This window comes from Petaurus breviceps, unplaced genomic scaffold, assembly GCF_028583685.1.
Source record: "Petaurus breviceps papuanus isolate PSGF00001 unplaced genomic scaffold, PetGlider_PUasm1.0 91133, whole genome shotgun sequence".
Classification (NCBI taxonomy): domain Eukaryota; kingdom Metazoa; phylum Chordata; class Mammalia; order Diprotodontia; family Petauridae; genus Petaurus; species Petaurus breviceps.
The window spans coordinates 53,069,025-53,087,985 of record NW_027187419.1 but is presented as its reverse complement, the minus strand read 5'-3'; the positions used below and the strand labels follow the sequence as shown (position 1 = coordinate 53,087,985).

The 18,961-nt window shown below is 40.2% G+C and overlaps 1 long non-coding RNA gene across 3 annotated transcripts in view; it reads right to left on the bottom strand.

Annotated features, from left to right (window-relative positions):
* Positions 1–17,230, bottom strand: part of LOC138155476 (uncharacterized) — a 52,470-nt gene extending 35,240 nt beyond the window's left edge. The window contains exons 1-2 of one of the 3 annotated variants that reach the window (XR_011166840.1): positions 16,656–17,230; positions 15,452–15,539 (exon numbers count right to left, since the gene is read on the bottom strand). This is a non-coding gene — a long non-coding RNA (uncharacterized lncRNA). The remainder of the gene's footprint in view (positions 1–15,451; positions 15,540–16,655) is intronic. The other 2 variants (XR_011166841.1, XR_011166839.1) reach the window with 2 other exon arrangements.
* Between the last annotated feature and the right edge of the window lie 1,731 nt (positions 17,231–18,961).

Below are 18,961 nucleotides of genomic sequence, written 5' to 3'. Positions count from 1 at the left end.
AGACCCCTGCAACAACAGCACTGTCCTTCACCAGTGGACAGTATTCACTCTCTGTCTGCAGGACAGTCTCAGGGCTTCTTAGACAAAAGCCAGGTTCCAGGACTTCTTCAACAACAGGACTGTCTTTCACCAGTGGACAAATCTGGCAAAACAACATCAAAACAGACAGACAAAGTACCAGCAAAACAGCCATGTCTCCTCAGTCCTTGGCAGCTCAGGGGGCAGGTCTCAAAAGTCCAGGGCAATTCAAAGTGGCCCCAGCAATCCTTCTCAGTCTCTCTCTCTGCATCCACGTGGGTGCTGCTTCCAAAAAGGTCTTCCGCCTCTCTCTTGTCTCTCCAAATCTACGTCACCAGCTCCTCCCAGTTTAGGACTCTCTTTTCACATCAACAAGTCCATCCCACAGGTGGGATTAACAAGCTCTGGGTTTTAACACAATCAATTTGAAAACCAAGCCAATACAGGGGAATCTTTAAATGCCATTACTATCACAACAGGTTAAAGACTTGGGCTTTAGTCCCATCCCACCGTCTACTTACTGAATGATTTTGGACAAGTCACTTAACCACAGTCTTGGGGTGTTTTTTGTACAATGGGGATAATGCCTGCTCTATCTGTCTCGTAACATTATTATGGGAACCAAATGAGAATAAGGCCTGTGAAAGCACTTTGAGAGGTGAAAAATCATTCTATTATACATATTAAGTATGACTATAAAAGAACCAGACTACTTTTAAAACCAATATATCAGAACTTATAGATCTAAAAGAAGTCACTATGAAAGGTTATATACATATTCCAAATGATGCTATGGATCAAAATATTTTTAGAATTTCTCTTAGGAAACAGTCTTCTGATTCTGTTTATAAGCCTCTTCCCCCAAACACACACACATGCACACACACACACGTACAAATATACACACAAAATCAGTTCTGTTTCCTAACAGCAAATTCTTCTATCTTGACTAAAAATATCATCATTAGGTTTTATTATTTCCAAAAATTAAAATCCCTTCTCAAAAGATAAAAGTTTTAATTTAAATATCCTAAGATGCAGACGAAAGAAGAAATTCACGCTATCAATAATCATATGAAAAAAATGCTCCAAATCACTAAGAGAAATGCAAAAAAATTCTGAGTTTCTCACACTCATTAGATAGGAAAAATGACAAAAAAGGAAAATAATTATTAGAGGGACTGTGAGGAAAGTAGGTACATTGATGCACTGTTGATGGAGCTGTGAATTTGTCCAGTGTTTCTGAAAATTTGGAACTATGCCCTGAAAGTCCCCAAACTGCGTATCTTTTGACTCAGTGATAAATGCAAGGCCTATGTCTCAAACAGATTAAAGAAAGAGGAAAATATTTCATGTGAACAAAAATATTTATAGCAGCTCTCTTTGCTGTAGTAAAAAACTGGAAAGTCAAGGTATTGTCAATCAATTAAGAATGACTGAACAAAATTATAATATGTGAAGGTAATGGGATATTATTATTGTTCTGTAAGAACTGATGAAAAGCCTGGTTTCTGAGAAATGTGGGGAGACTTACATGAACCAATATGGAGTGAAATAAGCAGAAGCAAGATAACTATTCATTAACAACAACATTGTAAATAAAAGTCTTTTAAAGACTTAAAAACTCTAAAATAATGACCAGTGACAGTCCTAGAGGCCTGAACATAGAGCATGCTACCCACCCATTAAAAGAGAAATAATCATCTCAGGAAGCAGAATGAGGAACATTTCTAGATACAGAAAAATGAGACTTTTTTTTTTTGCTTTAATATGCATATATTTTACAAAGGTTTTGTTTTCTTTTTTAGTAATGGGGAAATTGGAGAATTGTGCTACAGGAAATTATTTTTAAAGTCTTTTCACCTCTCCTTAATTTACTGAGAAATGGGGGAATGTCACAGGGATTTAGCTTTCTAAAACCTGTTTAAGCTCTTGGTAGAACAAAGCATATTTTTTAAAGCAAATGATCATACACAATCACTCAGAATAGGCCCGGCCTTCACTGTAGGCAGAGTCTGTATCCAAAGGTGGGGACTTGAGGGATACCAAGAAAGTCCTCTGTCCCCCGAAAAATCTCCTTTAACAATCTATACCGTAACTGAACCTCCACTGTTAGAGATTCATTCCCTTGGCTTAAGGCACTTTTTTCTGAGTTTTTTTTTTTAATGTAGCTTCTTGGAGAGGATGTGGAAAAATTGGAACACTAATGCATTGTTGGTGGAATTGTTAACTGATTCGACCATTCTGGTGAGCAATCTGGAACTATGCCCAAAAAGTTATAAATAATTGCATATCTTTTGACCCAGTAATACCATTTCTCAGGTTGTATCCCAAAGAGATCATAGAAGTGGGAAAAGGACCCATATGTACAAAAATATTTATTGCAGCTCTTTTTGTGGTGGCAAAGAATCGGAAATTAAGGGGATGCTCATCAATTGGGGAATGGCTAAACAAGTTGTGGTATATGAATGTAATGGAATACTATTGTGCTATAAAAAATGAGGAGCAAACGGACTTCATATTTACCTGGAGAGACTTATACAAACTGATGCAGAGTGAGAAGAGCAGAATCAGGAGAATTTTGTACACAATTACAGACACAATGCATGTGTGACAACCAACTTCGATAGACTGGACTCTTCTCAGCATGCAAGGTTAAAAGACAACTCCAAAAGACTCATGATGGAAGGAGATGTCTACATTCAGAAAAAGAACTAGAAAGAACAGAGTTTGAATTCAGACTGAAACAAACTACCTGCTCTCTTTTTCTTGTTTGGTTTTGTTTCCTCTTTCCCATTGTTCATTCCATCAGTTACAATCTTTCTTTACAACCTGACTAATGTCTAATATGAAAGTATTTGCAGATCTCATACTTGATTGCATGCTGCCATGGGGGAGAGGGGAAGAAAGAGAGGGGAAGAAAATTATAAACTCAAGGGATTGTGGAACTGAATGTTGTAAACTAAGAGTAAACAAACACATTAACAAAGACCAAAAAATGCAACTTCTCAGAGGGAAAATATTACTATTGTCTTGTTGATCTCAGGTCTTAGTACAGTGCCAATCATGTAACAGGCAATTTAATAGGCATTTGTTCATTAACTATTGCCGCCATCTGGCAAATAAGAATACTGAAGCTCTGAAATTAAGTGACTTTCCAACAATTATATAGCTTTTGTTTAGTCATTTTAGTCGTATCCAACTCTTTATGACCCCATTTGGGGTTTTCTTTGCAAAAATACTAGAGCAGTTTGACATTTCCTTTTCCAGATCACTTGACAGATGAGGAAACTGATTCAAACAGGGTTAAGTGACTCACCCAGGGTTATACAGCTAGTAAGTGTCTGAGGCCAGATTTGAACTCAGGAAGATGAGTCTAACTCCAGGTCTGGCACTCTATCCAATACACCACTTAGATGCAATTACATAGCTAGTAAATGTTAAAGTGGGAGACAGTATGGTACAACGGAAAGAGCCCTGGCTTTAAAGTCAGAATAGGTGAATCCCACCTCTGACAGGTCTTGTCTGTATGACTTTGATTAGTTGCTTCAGCTCCATGTGCTTGTTTCTTTATTGGTAAAATGAGGAGGGTTGGAGTTGATGGCCCCCAACTCGAGATCTTGGACTGTGCAGCATTCCCTGGGAGCCCCAGACCTCCTCTGGGCTGCTAGGCCAGAGCATTTGCCTCTGGGATGGAGAGCTCCAATCTTGTACAGGCAAGTCTCATTTTATTATGCTTCCCTTTATTGACCTTCACAGATATTAAGGGGTTTTTTTTGGCGGGGGGGAGGGGAGGAGAAGGTTGTTTTGTTTTGGTTTAAGTGGGAGGGGGGAAGGCAGGGCAATTGGGGTTAAGTGACTTGTCCAAGGTCACACGGCTAGTAAATGTTAAGTGTCTTAGGCAGAATTTGAACTCAGGTCCTCCTAACTCCAGGGCTGGTGCTTTATTCACTGCGCCACCTAGGCACCCCTGTTTTGTTTTTTTACAGGTTGAAGGTTTGTGGCAACCCTGCACTGAGCAAGCCTACCAATGCCATTTTTCCAAAAGCATGTGTTCACATCATGTCTCTGTCATATCTGGGTAATTCTCCCAATACTTCAGACTTTTTCATTATTATGTCTGTTATGGTGTTCTATGACCAGTGATCTTTGATATTACTATTGTAATTGTTTTGGGGCACTACAAACCATACCAATCTAAGAAGGCAAACTTGATTGATAAATGTTGTGTTCTGACTACTCCATCCACCAGCTGTTCCCCCATCTCTCTACCTCTCCTATGGCTTCCCTATTCCCTGAGACACAACAATATTGAAGAATATTACATAAACTTGGCTGATAAAGTAGCTATAAGGTTTGAGAGGATTGAATCCAATTTTGAAAGAAGTTCTACTGTGAGCAAAATGTTGGCAAACAGCATCCCATGCTACATAGAGAATCTTTCATGGAAGGAAACAATGCATACACCAAACTTCATAGTCATCTAATTTTAAGAAATTTCCACAGCCACCCCAACCTTGACCAGCCACCACCCTGATCAGCCATCAACATCAAGGCAAGACCCTCCCAACAGAAAGATCACAACACTGAAGGCTCCAATGATGATTAGTATTTTTTAGCATTAGAATATTTTTAATTAAGGTATGTACATTGTTTTTTTTTGTACATAATGATATTGCAGACTTAATAGACTACAGTATAGCGTAAACATAATTTTTATATGCACTGGGAAACCAAAAAAATTCTTGTGACTCACTTTATTGCAGTATTCATTTAATTGCAGTGGTCTGAAATGGAACCCGCAATATCTCCAAGGTATGTCTGCAAAGGGAGCTAGGTAGTGGAGTGGAGTGGTAGGCCTGATGTCAGGAAGACTTGTCTTTCCAAGTTCAAACTGGACTCGGACTCTTACCGTGTGACACTTAAGAAAGTCACTGAATTCTGTTTGCCTCAGTTCTTCATCTGTAAAATGAGCTAGGGAAGGAAAGAGCAAACTAATCCAATATATTAGGCAAGAAAATTCTAAATGGGGTTGTAAAAGTTTGAGCATGACTGAAAATGAACAACAAATAACAACTATGGGCCCACAGCTGTGCTAATCTCTGGGGATACGAAGACAAAAATAGATTAATTCTCTCTCTTCAAAGAGATGACATTCTATCTGGTTTAGTGCATGTGACCCAGATAGCTCTTCTCCTGACATTTAAATGTATAGATATAAATATACATGAGTGTGTGGGGGGGGAGGGGTGTATATATATTTTGGCAAAAAAATGCGGACTATTTCACAAATTTGTATGTAATTCTTGCAAACCTCCGTATTTTTTTTTTCTTCATTTTAATGTGTTGTCACTGAGGGAGTTTGTGGGAAAGACATTCTTCAAACTCTGTTGGAAATTTATTCTCATATTTAACCTCTGTCCAATTTAAATATCCCCTTCTATAAGTCACTATCTCCAACTCATCTCTGGTTAACATTCTCCATATACTTCTTTTTTTTTCTTTTCGTTTCTTTTTTCTTTTCTTTTCTTTTTTTTTTTTTTTTTGCTTTCTGGAGATAGAGGGCAGGGCAATTGGGGTTAAGTGACTTGGCCTAGGTCACATGGCTAGTAAGTATTAAGTGTCTGAGGTCTGATTTGAACTCAGGTCCTCCTAACTCCAGGGCTGGTGCTCTATTCACTGCACCACCTAGCCACCTCCTCTCCATATACTTCTAATAGTCCTACGTTAGCTCCATTGTTGTTTGATCATTTTTCAGTTTTGTTCAACTCTTTGTGACTCCATTTGGGGTTTTCTTGGCAAAGATATTGAAGTGGTTTATCATTTCCTTTCTTCAGTTCATTTTACATTTGAGGAAACTGAGGCAAACAAGGTTAAGTGACTTACCCAGGGTCATACAGCTAGTAAGTATCTGAGACCGGATTTGAACTTAGGCTTTCTTGAGTCCAGGCCTAGCACTTCGGAATCATCTAGTTGCCTCAAGATGGGCACTTTTGTTGTTGTTCAATCATTTGTAGTCATGTACAACTCTGTGGCCCCGTTTAGGATTTTCTTGGCAAAGATACTGGAGGGGTTCTCCATTTCCTTTTTTTCCAGTTTATTTCAGAGATAAGGAAACTGAAGCAAACAGAGTTAAGTGGCTTGCCCAGGGTCCCACAGTTAGTGTCTGAGGCCAGATTTGAACTCAGGTCTTCTTGACTTCAGGTTCAGCACTCTAGCCACTGTGATACCTCCCCCTATTCTCTATCCCACAAGTACCTTCTTTGCCTTCCCATTTCCAGGCCTTTGCTATGTGTGAAATGTCCTACCTCTCCTTTGCCTGACAAATTTCTATCCAGCCTTTATAGCTCAACTCAAATACCACCTCCTCCAAGAAGACATTCTTGATACTCCTTGTTGACAATACCCTTCACATTTTAGACAGTATTTTATTTTTCACCTCTCTAATAAACTTCTAAAGCAATTGTGCTTTATAATTTCATATTTGTATTGTCTTATCCCTCTCCTAAAGCATAAGCCCCATGAGAGTAAAGACATGTTTTAACGGAACCTTGTATCTCCTCCAGAATCTAGCAGATACTGTGCACACAGTAGGGGCTTAATAGTTGTTGAGTATTGTGATGCGAGACAGACACTACACCATGAATTACAGTCTAGTTATAAATGTTAAACTCTCTACCTATACTATTACTTCTCCTTTGGGTCCTCCCAAACTTTCTTTCCCACTTAGTGCACTTCCTTTCTCCACAGTGGATCATCCACACCATGTGCTCAAGCCAGTCTCAAGTAATCAGGTTCTTAATATAGATTTACATGGTACTGTGGCTGAAATTGAAAGAACATGAAAAATGTGTTACGGAATGTCAGGAGTACAGGCAACATCTCCGGCTTCATCAGACAGAGTCAAGATGATAATAACAGCAGTAGCAATAAAAATAATAACTAATATTTATATAGAGCTTAAAGGTTTATGATGCTAGTTACATATGAGCAACAATAGATAATTTATTCAATAGGGAAAATAGGATTGCTGATGAAGGCCAAGGCAAAGAGACTGAGTCAGCTAAGAGGCAGACTCTTTTATTTTGGCGAGCCATCTAATTTAAGAATTGCACCAATCAGGTGTTGCCTTTTCAATTAAAGGGATTATTGCTTCAAAGCCTTCCAAAAGGGATAGTCATCTAATTACTATGACCCTGGATCTCCAACGTTATCCTGCCATCATCAGTGCATAGGCATTCATTATGACACAGATAGATGGAGGCGTTGGGAAGAGGCAGGGGGCAACCACAATCAGTTAAGTCACAAGTTAGGGAGTGACTTTAGCTAGGTGGCACAGCAGTACTAAAAGATTCCTCTTTGTGAGTTCAACTCTGGTCTCAAGCACTTAGTAGCTGTGTGACCCTTGGCAAGTCACTTAACCCTGTTTACTTCAATTCCCTCATCTGTAAAAAAATGAGCTAGAGAAAGGGAAGGACAAACCACTACAATATATTTGTCAAGTAAAACCGAAATAGAAGCACAAAGAGTTGGATATGACTTTGAGAAATGAATAACAACGGCATCATAGTAGAAACGGAACCTGTTAAAAAGAAATTTTTAGGAAACCATGACAAGTGATAGAGAGGCAGTCTCCAGCTCTTTAAGGTATATGCCAGGAATCAATTAATGATCAATAATGTTATGCCATTCCTGAACCAAAGCAAAGCCATATAACTTAGACTAATATATTGGGATCCCATTGACTACCACAAAATCTGGCAGCAAAATCTAAGAAAACGAACTTGGTTGCTGCTATGAGTAAGCAGACAGACCATCCTCCAGTGAATAATCCCAATCATTTCTGCCAAAAGGGCATCACAAGTCTGTGATTAAATCAATCCCATGGTCAAAGGAGAAGTTCTTGGAGAACCACACACCAGTCTTGCTATACCACCTCAGCCTGATTGCTGGGTCAACATGACAAATGAGCTCTTTCAGGTATGTCTCAGCTGTGTAGGTGTGACAAATCCGAATCATCATCGAGGGCTAGTCCAACAAAAATTATTTTAATCTCCTTCTTGCAACAGCAGAAGCTCAGGGGCCAAGCTCACAGACCTAGAGCAAATTACAGGAGTTTCTGTGATGGTGCCTAGAGAGAAGTACCCAAGAAGTTGCTCATACTGCCACAAGTCATAGTACTCTCTCTTCTTTCTTGGTCTCTTAATTTCTAGGTCAATGTCCTTTTCTCAGGCCTCATCCTTTCTCGCATCTTTGAAGCATGTGAAAAGCTTGGCCATTCTGGGATATTCTCTATCCCCTGAGTTTTCAGGGTTTTGCTCTAATCCTGGTTCTCTTCCTACCTGTCTAGCTGACCTTTCTCAGACTCCTTTGCTGGATCATCATCCATGTCCTGATCCCCCTAACTATGGATTTCCTTTAAGCATCCCTTATTGAACTATCTTCTTTTCTCTGCCTACATATTTTCTTGGTTATCTCATCAGTTCCCAAGATTTTAATTACTCCTATCTCCATCTCCCATTCCTTGAATGCTCTCCCTCCTCATCTCTGCCTCCTGGCTTCCCTCAAATCCCACCTCCCTTCTACAGGAAGCCTTTCCCAATCTTTCTTAATTCTACTGTCTTCCCTTTAATTATTTCCTATTTGTTCTGCATATTGCTTGTTGGCATATATTTGTTTATGTATATCCTTAGTTATTAGATTGTGAGTTCCTTGAGGGCAGAGACTGTCTTTTGCCTCTTTTTTTGTATCCTGGTAGGTACCTAATATATGTTCATTGATGGATCAATTGACTCTCTGTAAATGACTCCCAGATCTATTTCTCCATTCCTAATCTCCCCCCTAAAATTCAGCACTGCATCACCAACTACCAGTTTCCAATTGGATGTCCTATTAACATCTTAAACTCAACATGTGTAAAACAGAATTCATCATTGTCTCTCCCCAAACACATCCTTTTTCTTAACTTCCCTATTTCTATTGAGGATACCACCATCCTTCCAGTCACACAGCTTCATAACTTGGGACTCATCCTTTACCCTCCCTCATTCCCCATTTCCAATCAGTTGCCAAGTCTTGTCAATTCTGCCTCCATAACATGCCTTCCATCCATCCCCTTTTTGTTTCCCACATAGCTACCACCCTGGTTCACACAGACAGATTGAGGTAAAGAGATCAGGCTCTCTTTACCTCTCACCTGGACTATTATGCTAGACTATTATGCTAGTCTCCCTATTGATGTCCCTGAATCCAATCTTTAGTTTCTCTGATTAATCTTCTACATAGCCATCAAATTGATATTCCTAAAGTACAAGTCTGACCCTGCTCAAAAGCCTTCGAAGATTCCCTACAGCTGCTAGGGTAAAATACAAGCTCCTCTTTGGGGCATTTAAAACTCTTCACAGGTTGATTCCTACCAGTCTTTCCAGGCCAATTATTCTTCCTACTTTCCTTCCACTACTTTCCAACCAAACTGGCCCATTTGAAACCTCATCAGCACCTCTAGCACAGGTCATCCTCCAAGTCTGGAATGCACTCCCTCCTAACTTTCACCTGGGATTTTGAAATCTCAGCCTTCTTTTAGGGCTCAGCTAAATGATACCTTTATATGAGGCCTTTCCCAGAGGACAATCAGGATGGTGAAGGACCTTGAGGTCATGACATATGAAAATCAATTGGAGGAATTGGACTTTTCTGGCCAGGAGAAAACTCAAGGGAGGACAGGATGGCAGCTTCAAGTTTTAGAAGGCTGCCTTGTGGAGAAGGGATTAGACTTTTCCTAATTGCTTCCTCTGCCTCCTTTCCCCCGAGAGCAGAACCAGGAAAAGTGATTGAAATTTGAAAAGAAGCAAATTGTGGTTTTATTTCAGGAAAAACTTCCTAATGGTCAGAGCTGTCCAGAGGTGGAAAGTGCTTTATATATCCTATTTGCTTGCCTTGAGGGGTGTTGAATCCATCCACTTAGAGGTCTTTAAGCAGAGAATGGATAATGAATTGTTCAGTCTGTTACAGTGTGACTTTACATGTGTTAGACTAGATGGTCACTAAAGTCCCTTCCAATTCTCAAATTTTGTGATTATGACCCCCACTCCTCTTGTTAGGGTCCTCTCCCTTCAAAATTGTTCAATATTTACTTTTCGTATATTTTGTATTGGCTCATCTTTAAAAGAAGCTGAAGAAGGAAATGGCAAACCATCCACTATCCTTGCCAAGAAAACCCCAAACAGGGTTGTGAAGGGTCATACATAACTGAAAAACGACTGAACAGCAACATGACATGGTCAGACCTGTGCTTTGGGACCTAAGTGGACTTAGACTTTGACACCTAAGTGGAGGATGGAGAGAAGAACATTCTTCATGATGTCCAGGTCAGCTGTTTTGTTCTGGGTTCATAGTTCTGACAGTCACTGGTACAGTAGCAAGGGAAAGTGAAGCACTAATATCCTGTCTACTTGACCTCACGGCAAAGATGGATTGCCTTGGGCAAGGTTGAGAGTGTGTATGATGAGATGAGGAAGTTTGCTAATAGTACCAATGGAGAGGAGGGACAAGACTTGCCTGGGTTGGTCTATAACCTCTGCTGGACCTTTGAATGTGCTTGACAATTCTCCTACTCCGCTCTTAGTAATTCCTTACCTCGTTCCCTACAGTCAATGTTCCAAACCTTTTCTTTTCTCCTCGAGTCCCTAAGGAAATGACAGTCTCTTACTTCAGTGAGATATTTGTAGTCATCTCTCAACAACTCTCTTTCATTCCTCAGAGCTTCTCTAAATCATCACCTAATCCCCCCCCCCCCGACAGATTCACTGTACAGAATCCGATAACATGAAACTCAATTGGGACAAATGTGAAGTCTTACACTCAGGTATGAATATCACCTTGATGAGTACAAGATGGAGGAGGCAGAAAAAAAATAAAGTTGTTCCCAAAGATCCAAGGATTTTTGTGGACTGCAAACTTAATGAGTCCACAGTGTGATGTGGCAGTCAAAAAGGTAAATGTAAGCTTAGACTGCATTGAGAGGCATGATTGTCAGGAATAGGGAGATGATAGTTCCAATATTGGGTAGCTAGGTGGCAAAGCGGACAGAGTGCTGGACCTGAAGTCAGGTAGATTCATCTACCTGAGTTCAAATCTAGCCTCAGACATTTACTAGCTTTGTGACCCTGGGCAAGTCACTTAACTTTGTTTGCCTCAGTTTCCTCATTTGTTAAATGAGCTGGAGAAGGAAATGGCAAACCACTCCAGTATCTTTGCCAAGAAAACTCCAAGAGTTAGACATGACTTAAAAAAAAGGACTGAAAAGATCCCTTGTCATATCTCATCTGGAGATACTGTGTTTAGTTCTGAGGGCTATGGTTTACAAAGCTTAGCACAGTACCTGGCACACAGCAGGTACTTAATAAATGTTTATGGATTGATGAAAGGACATTGATAATCTGGAGTGTGTTTAGTCTAGAGGATGGCAACCAGGCTAATGTCATCTGAGAAGCAACTGAAGGAACTGGAGAAGAGAAGACTCAAACACAATAGCTGTCTCCAGGTATTGAAAGGGCTGTCATTAGGAGGGATTAGACTTGTTCTGTTAGGCAGAAGAAAGTAGATATAATGGGTAGAAGTTGCAAAAAAGGTCAATTTGGGTTCAATGTCAAGAAAAATTCTAACAATTAGAGCTGTCCAAAAGCTGGATTGGATGCCTCAAGATTGGGTTGGATTCCCATCCTTGGAGTTCTTCAACAGAAGCTAGCTAACCATTTGTCAGATACAGTACAGGGGCCATTCCTTTCTTGCATGGGTTGTACTAAATGACAGCCAGGGACCCGTATACATCTCAAATTCTGTGATTCTCCAATTGGATGTCTCACCATCACCTCAAACCGAAAAATTTGTCCTAAACTGGATTTGTTATGTTTTCTGTTCTTTCTTCTGACTTCACTTTCTATCTACGGGACCATGTGTCTCATGTATTTGAAGCCTCTTTGAATTTTCTCTATCACTTCTTGCCAATTACCAAATCCTTCTCTCAAATTTATCCTTACCTCTCTATATGTGCTGCAACCAACTTAGCATAAGCCCTCATTGCCACCCACTTGGGTAACTGCACTAGCCTAACAAGCTTTCCTGCCTCCATCCTATCCCTGCTCCAGAGTACCTTCATACCCATGTCATGCTAATCTTCCTTAGGTGTAGACCTTACCATGTCGCTCCTCTGCTCAAAAGTTTACTGAGAAAGTTTCAGATTCCACTGTCAGGCATTCAAAACCCTCCACAATCTGGTTCCACCCTACCTTTCCAAGATTTTCTCATATAACTGTCCACAATATTTCCCATGCTTTAGTCAAACCAGTGAAGGGAAAAGGAAGAGAACAATCATTTCTATAGAGCCTTCCACATGCCAGGCTTTTTACAAATATGTGCCACTATACGCTAACTGCTACTTTACATTTGTTATCCCATTTGATCCTCACAACAACCCTAGAAGGTAGATGCTAGTATCATCTCTATTTTACATTTGAGGAAACTGAGGCAAAAGAGGCTAAGTGACTTGCCCAGGGTCACAAAGCTAGTAAGTGTCTGAGACTGGATTTGATCTCAAGTCCCCCTATCTCCAGACCCAGTGCTCCATCCACTGTTCCACCAGCTGCCTCCAAACTAGACTTTGATCTGTATGATTTTTCTGTCTTTGTGACTTGGCTTACATTGTCTCTATGCCTAGAATGTTCTTCCTCTCCTTGGTCATTTGCTGAATTCCTACCCAAATCATTAAAAGTCAAGTTCAAATGCCCCCTTCCACATGAAGCCTTCCCTGTCACTCCCCAGAATCAGTAATGATCTTGACTCTTCAACCAATCAGAGGTCTTTTAACCTCTCCATTGTATGTATTATATATGATGGTTACCTAAATTTCTGTCTTAATTTACTAGACATTAAGTTTAATGAGGGCAGGGGCCATGTATTTTAGCTATTTTTGTTTTGTATTAAACTGTGATTTCACTGATATTTGGACAATCCAATAAAACAACTCCCCCTAACAATGCAGATCAGTACATGCTTTGTTTTAGAGAATTGTCTAGGGCATTAAGAGGTTGTGACTTGTCCAGGGTCACACAGCCTATATATATCTCAGAGGTAGCATTTGAACCCAGATATTTCTTACTCTGAGGCCAGTTCTCTGTCCTCTGTTATACTAACTTTTTTTTAAAGCTTTACTGATAACAAACAAAAATGTAAAAATGTTGAATCAAATTGATTTTTCTACACTTTATCTCATCTCCAGCCCTCTGCACACAATAGGCACTTAATAAATGAGGTCTGTTTGTTTTAATCTGAATAAAGATCATAAATTGAAAATGCTAGAGATCAACCAATGTCTTTAGTAGTCTAAGAGGTCTGCCCACTTGGCCAACAGAAGGTCCATTTCTAAGACAATTACATTGAAGAAGAGCTTAAATTGAATCTGAGTCTAGGTGCAAAGTTAAAAGTTACTGATAGATAGATATCCAGAGCAGTATCAAAAGGAAGGATTTGCTGAATTCCTTAGCCTTCTCACTGACTGATCTACTCTTCAGAGCAGCATTGGACACACCTAATGCCTCAATGGATGAACAGGTAAAAGTAGACAGCATTCCAACAGGGGGAACAGCCTTATTAACTTCATGACTAAGAGCATGGGGGAAAGAAAGTGTATGACTAGTGAGCAGTCCAGTTTGGCTGGGGTATAGAGTGAATGAAAGAGATAGGAGGAGGAAAGGGCCAGATCATGGGGAGGCATTAAATGTTGGCCTAAGGAATTTGTCTTTGTTCTATGAGCAATCGGAAGTCATTAAAGGTCTTTGATCAGAGGAATAACATAATCAGGGTTCACTGAATCTCAGGTTGAAAATACTTTTTAGCCTAACCAGTTACCAGAACAGTAATCCCTTCTATAACAGCCCTGACAAGCAGGCCTCCAGCCTTTGCTCAAAGATTTCCAATAATGAAATACCTGTAAAAGCCATATATTCCAATTTGGACATTTCTATTTGTTAGAAAATTTTTTTCTTGTATCATATCATGCTTTAGAAACATAAGATTTAGAGCTGGAAGAGACCTTAAAATCATCTAATCCAACCTTAACATTTCATAGATGAGGAAACAAAGGCTAAGAGGTTAAGTGATCTGTCTAGGATCACACAGATCGTGGCAGAGGTAGGACTCAAACCCAAATTATTTGATCCTAAATTCAGCATTCTTTCCATTGTGCAACAATTGCTGCTGTCTAATAAATACCTGCACATAGCTTCTTTTCACCTTTTCTCACTTGACGGTTTCCACCAGTGCCCAAACAAAGGGAGCAACAACAAATAAGCAGTCAGGATTTCACCCTAGAGTAATCTACTCTAAAATGTCATCTTTGGGAATGTACTGCCTCTAATAATTGGGAATGTTTGGAGCTAAGAGCAACACTACCTGTTCTATGGATGTCACAATTGACTTATGCACCTATTTCAACATATTGAACATTAAATAACAAGCCCAGTTGATTCATCATGAGATCATCAAGCGATATGTTATTCTCATCACAACCCAGTTTCCCTGAATTGACTGTAGAAATGAGTATGCTTGACAACAGGTTCGATAATAATACCAGTTGAGGTGAAGTGGGATAATTACAAACACTGTAGTCAAAAGAAATCCTACATTAACATGAACCACAGAATAGACCACATTCACATACAGGAAGATTTTAATCTAATTCTCTTCCAGGAAAAAAGAATGCCCAGAGTCAATCTTCAGCCTTACAGAACCCTCACAAAATTCTACTGTCTCTGACAGATATCCTATATCTCCCATCCCATTCTCAACTAAACTCTTTGAAAAAGCTGTCTACATTTGATGACCCTACTTCCTCTTCCTTTCTTCTAAACCGTCTGCAATCTGGTTTCTGACCTCATCATTCATCTGAAGCTGCTCCCTCCAAAGTTTCTAATGCTCTCTTAATTGCCAAACCAAATGGCCTTTTCTTCTTCCTTCTTGACCTGACTGAAGTGTTTAACTCTACTGAAGACCACCTTCCCCTCCTGGATATTCTCTTATCTCTGGGTTTGTGTGACTTTGCTTTCTTGGTGCTCTTACTTATCTGATCACTCCTCAATGTCTTTGGCTAGGATTTCCATCCATGTCATGCCCACTACTTCTGTGTATCTCACAAGGTTCTGTCATAGGCCCCTTTCTCTTTTCTCATTTGGTGATCTCATCAGTTCCCATGAGTTTAATTAGCATCGATTAGCATGTACTTCACTCCCCAGTCATCTTCCTACAAGTAGCCAAGAAGAAAATAAGTGCCCCAAACTTAATCCTTTCATCCCCAGAACTCTTCCATTTGGTTCTCTTTCTTGCCTTCTTTCTCTCTTTTTATTGATGAAAGTATTTGAATATTAACTCTGTTCCTTACCATCAGTGTGAATTGATTTCATGACATGGGAGACAATGACACAGGACCACCCAGCATGGCATGCCTTCATCAAAGAAGGCTCTGTACTCTATGAGCAAAGCAGAATTGAAATAGGTCAAAAGAAACTCATGCACAATTTAGATGCACAAATTTAAAGAATCCACCCCAAATGTTCACATGGACTATTTGTGCCCGACCTGTGGTAGAGCATTCTGAGCTCATATTGGTTTGATCAACCACAGTCGGACACATTGCAACTTGACTCTTATACAGTGGTGCCATTTTGGTTCTCTTCAAGAACAAAGGACAACAACCATGCCAGTGGAAACTCAAGGAGAACATTCGAGTTTGCTAGTCTTCAATTTGTTCCTCTTTAAGATGAGAGGGTTGACTTAGCTGACTTCAAGGTTTAGCTATAAAGTCTATGATACCTCATCTAATTTTACTATATTTTCATGTCCTAAGTAGAGGGTAGACATTTACTAATCACAGTTTCATGGTAGGAAATTTGAGTCACCCAAAAAGATTAGCTACATAATCAATATTGTAAATACACATTAATGTGGTGAGACACCATGATTGGTTGGCTGAAGAATCAGTCACTCTTCCTCATGGTCTATAAAAGAAAATTGATCCAACTCTCAGGACTCTCAGCTTTCTTGAGGATTTGATCTTCCCCTTTTCTCTTGTGACTTCTCAGGATGTCATTCCTCTTTCTACCACCACCACCACTAGGAGCAGCAATGGCAACTTAGAGCAGAAGCATATGGCAGTGGAAGACACAACAACCCAGGAGGGAAACCCCAAAACCCTTATCCTAATCCCCAATCTTCAAACTTCTTAAGTCTCAAAATCTAGCCCTCTAGCAGGGAAGAAATTTCCAAGACAACATTATTTTAGAAAATTACCTTGTGAGTAACTTCAAATTTAAGTGTACTTGAGGCCAGGAGTTTGAGCACTAGATCTTCTAGAGAGATAAGATTTCCTGATACACCCTGCCTCTTGGAGAAAGAAAAGACAGTCTATGTGGTTCTTGTATAGCCTTCTACTTCAAGAGCAAAGTCAGTGAGTCACTTGGACAATGTAGACCCATTGAGGATGTCTACTTGTCCATCAAGCTCCAAGTATGTTTCCCTTTTAGGGGTGGTATAAACTACTAGTCTTGGGGAGACTGTGTAGGACTCTGGGGAAAAGAGGAACTTACCTGTATGGACAGAAGATTGCCCTGGTAGTAGTCTCAAGTTTTGTTTCGTTTTGTAAATTACTGAATCCAGTTTGATTCATTGTGAAAGTACATGATATCCATTTAGGATAAGAGAATACAAAACACTGAGGAATGATCCCCTTCAGGTTTCAGCATTGGAGATGGTCTTAAACTTGTCATCATTGACTCCCTCCATCTACATTCAGCAAAGGATCTTCATCTTCTCCCAAGGCAAGCCATATTCTTCTGGGCAACTTGTTCTGTAGGAGAGATTGTGTGAGTCTGGTGCACCTGGGTTTGGAAACAGGCCACACAGAGTGCAATCAGGCCCTCCCCATAGAAGAATTTGAGGCCCTTCTGATGAATGAGACATTAAGTCTATCCTTCAGGACTCTGACAAGAGTGGTGTCTGAGCTGCTAGCCAACGTCAGTCAGCTTTTCAAGCCACACACTGATTGCAGGGAAGTTTCTTGAGTTGCCTGTGTTTAGGGCAAAAGAAAGATGTGATTTCAAACCGTGCCCACAGCCAATGGTGACTGACTTTTAGAAGTAGCTCAAACAGATGCCATAGATGGGGAGCTCCCATCTGGGGGAGAATTAATGACCTCAGAGAGGCTAAGTGACTTGCTGAGGGTCATACAGTAAGTCTGAGACTGGATTTGAGCTCAGATCTTCCTGACTCCAGATTCAGGACTCTACACACTGCACCACCTAGCTCTAGCTGACAAGTGAAGTATTTGGCTTCTCCTTGAAGCTGTCTAGTAGCTTGGCTTATACTACCTAGGCCCAATGTGGTCCATTCCATTTTCAGCAGTTCTAATTCTTCAAGACATTGTTGCTTGTACTCCTCCTATAATTTACACCCACTTATTCTAGTTCTGCTCTCTAGTGCCAGGCAGGGCCAGTTTAATACTGTTTGTCTTAATCCTTCAGATATTTTATATCAGCGACCACGTCCCCTTCCCTCTAACCCAGCCACCACCCTAATCTTCTCCAGGCTAAACATACTCAGTCCTTTCAACCTTTTTTTTAATGCTACATTATCATATCCCGTGTGCATGCTAAGAGATCTGATATAATTTGCCAATATTCTTCTGCAAATGGGATGCCAGAAACTAAACACTGTGCTCCTCGATGTGATCAGACCAGGACTGAGGGGTATAGCATCAGTTCCCACATCCTGATCACCATATTTCTGTTCCTATAATCAAAGATCTCTTAGTGTTAGAGATTTTGTAGTTTGATTTTTCTCATCGCTATCTCACACTGTTGCTTTACTTTTGGCTTGCAATTTACCAAGAATCCCCAGGTGTTTTTCACACACACTGCTGTTAGATGGAGTACTACACCTGGAATCAGCAAGACCTAGATTCAAATCCTACTTTTGATCTTTGCTGCCTGTGTGACCATGGGCAAGTCACAATCACTCTGAGCCGAAGTTTCCTTATCTGTAGCACAGGGCTGATAATGCCTGTAGTAACTCCTCCCCAGAGTTGTAAGGATCAAATAATCCTTATAATGTGTTGAATGTCAGTTGCAAACACTCTGAAAAACTTTATCAATGTCAACTATCATTATCACTATTATTATCTTGTTTTTCTCACCTTGTGATTATATGGGTGATTGTTTTTTAACCCAAGTGCAAGTTGTCATACACATCCCTGTGCAGTTTTATATTATTAGATTTAGCTCATTACTCTAACCTCTTAATAAATATAGATGCAAGGTGTATGGGGTGTTCAGGGAGGACTAGCACCTCTGGTGTGAGGATTGCCAAGTCTGCTCAGGACTGCTCCTCCGCCTTTGGTGCCCACCTTTGCCCAACTCTCACCTGTGGCTCCAAGAAACTGTGGCACATGCAACAGCCATGCCCCGGTAAGCCATCTCCACAGATGGGCTGAACTAAATTGAGGTAACCAACAGACCTTAGATCTTTCAGTGATTTAGAGGAATATCTGCTCCAAACATGTGAAGACTCTCCCCAGAAGAATAGGCAGATGAAAACAATTTGTTCCAACGACTACGAAGGAAGCTGAAACAGAAGTTGTAGGAAGCTTAGAGCTTGGTCAGACATCAAAGACAACAAGGTCACCCACTGCATCCTGGGCCATCACCAGTCATCTTGTCTTTTGTCCTGCCACTGGACTTTGATGATTCAGGAAGACCGAGTGAGGCCGACAGCTTTATGCAACTCTGCTCCACTTATATCCAGTTCACCCACAAGTCAAGACCACTCATGATGTCACTGGTCCCCTTCAAAAACAAAGGACAAAGAACAGATATAGAGATGGAAAAAAGTTAAAAGA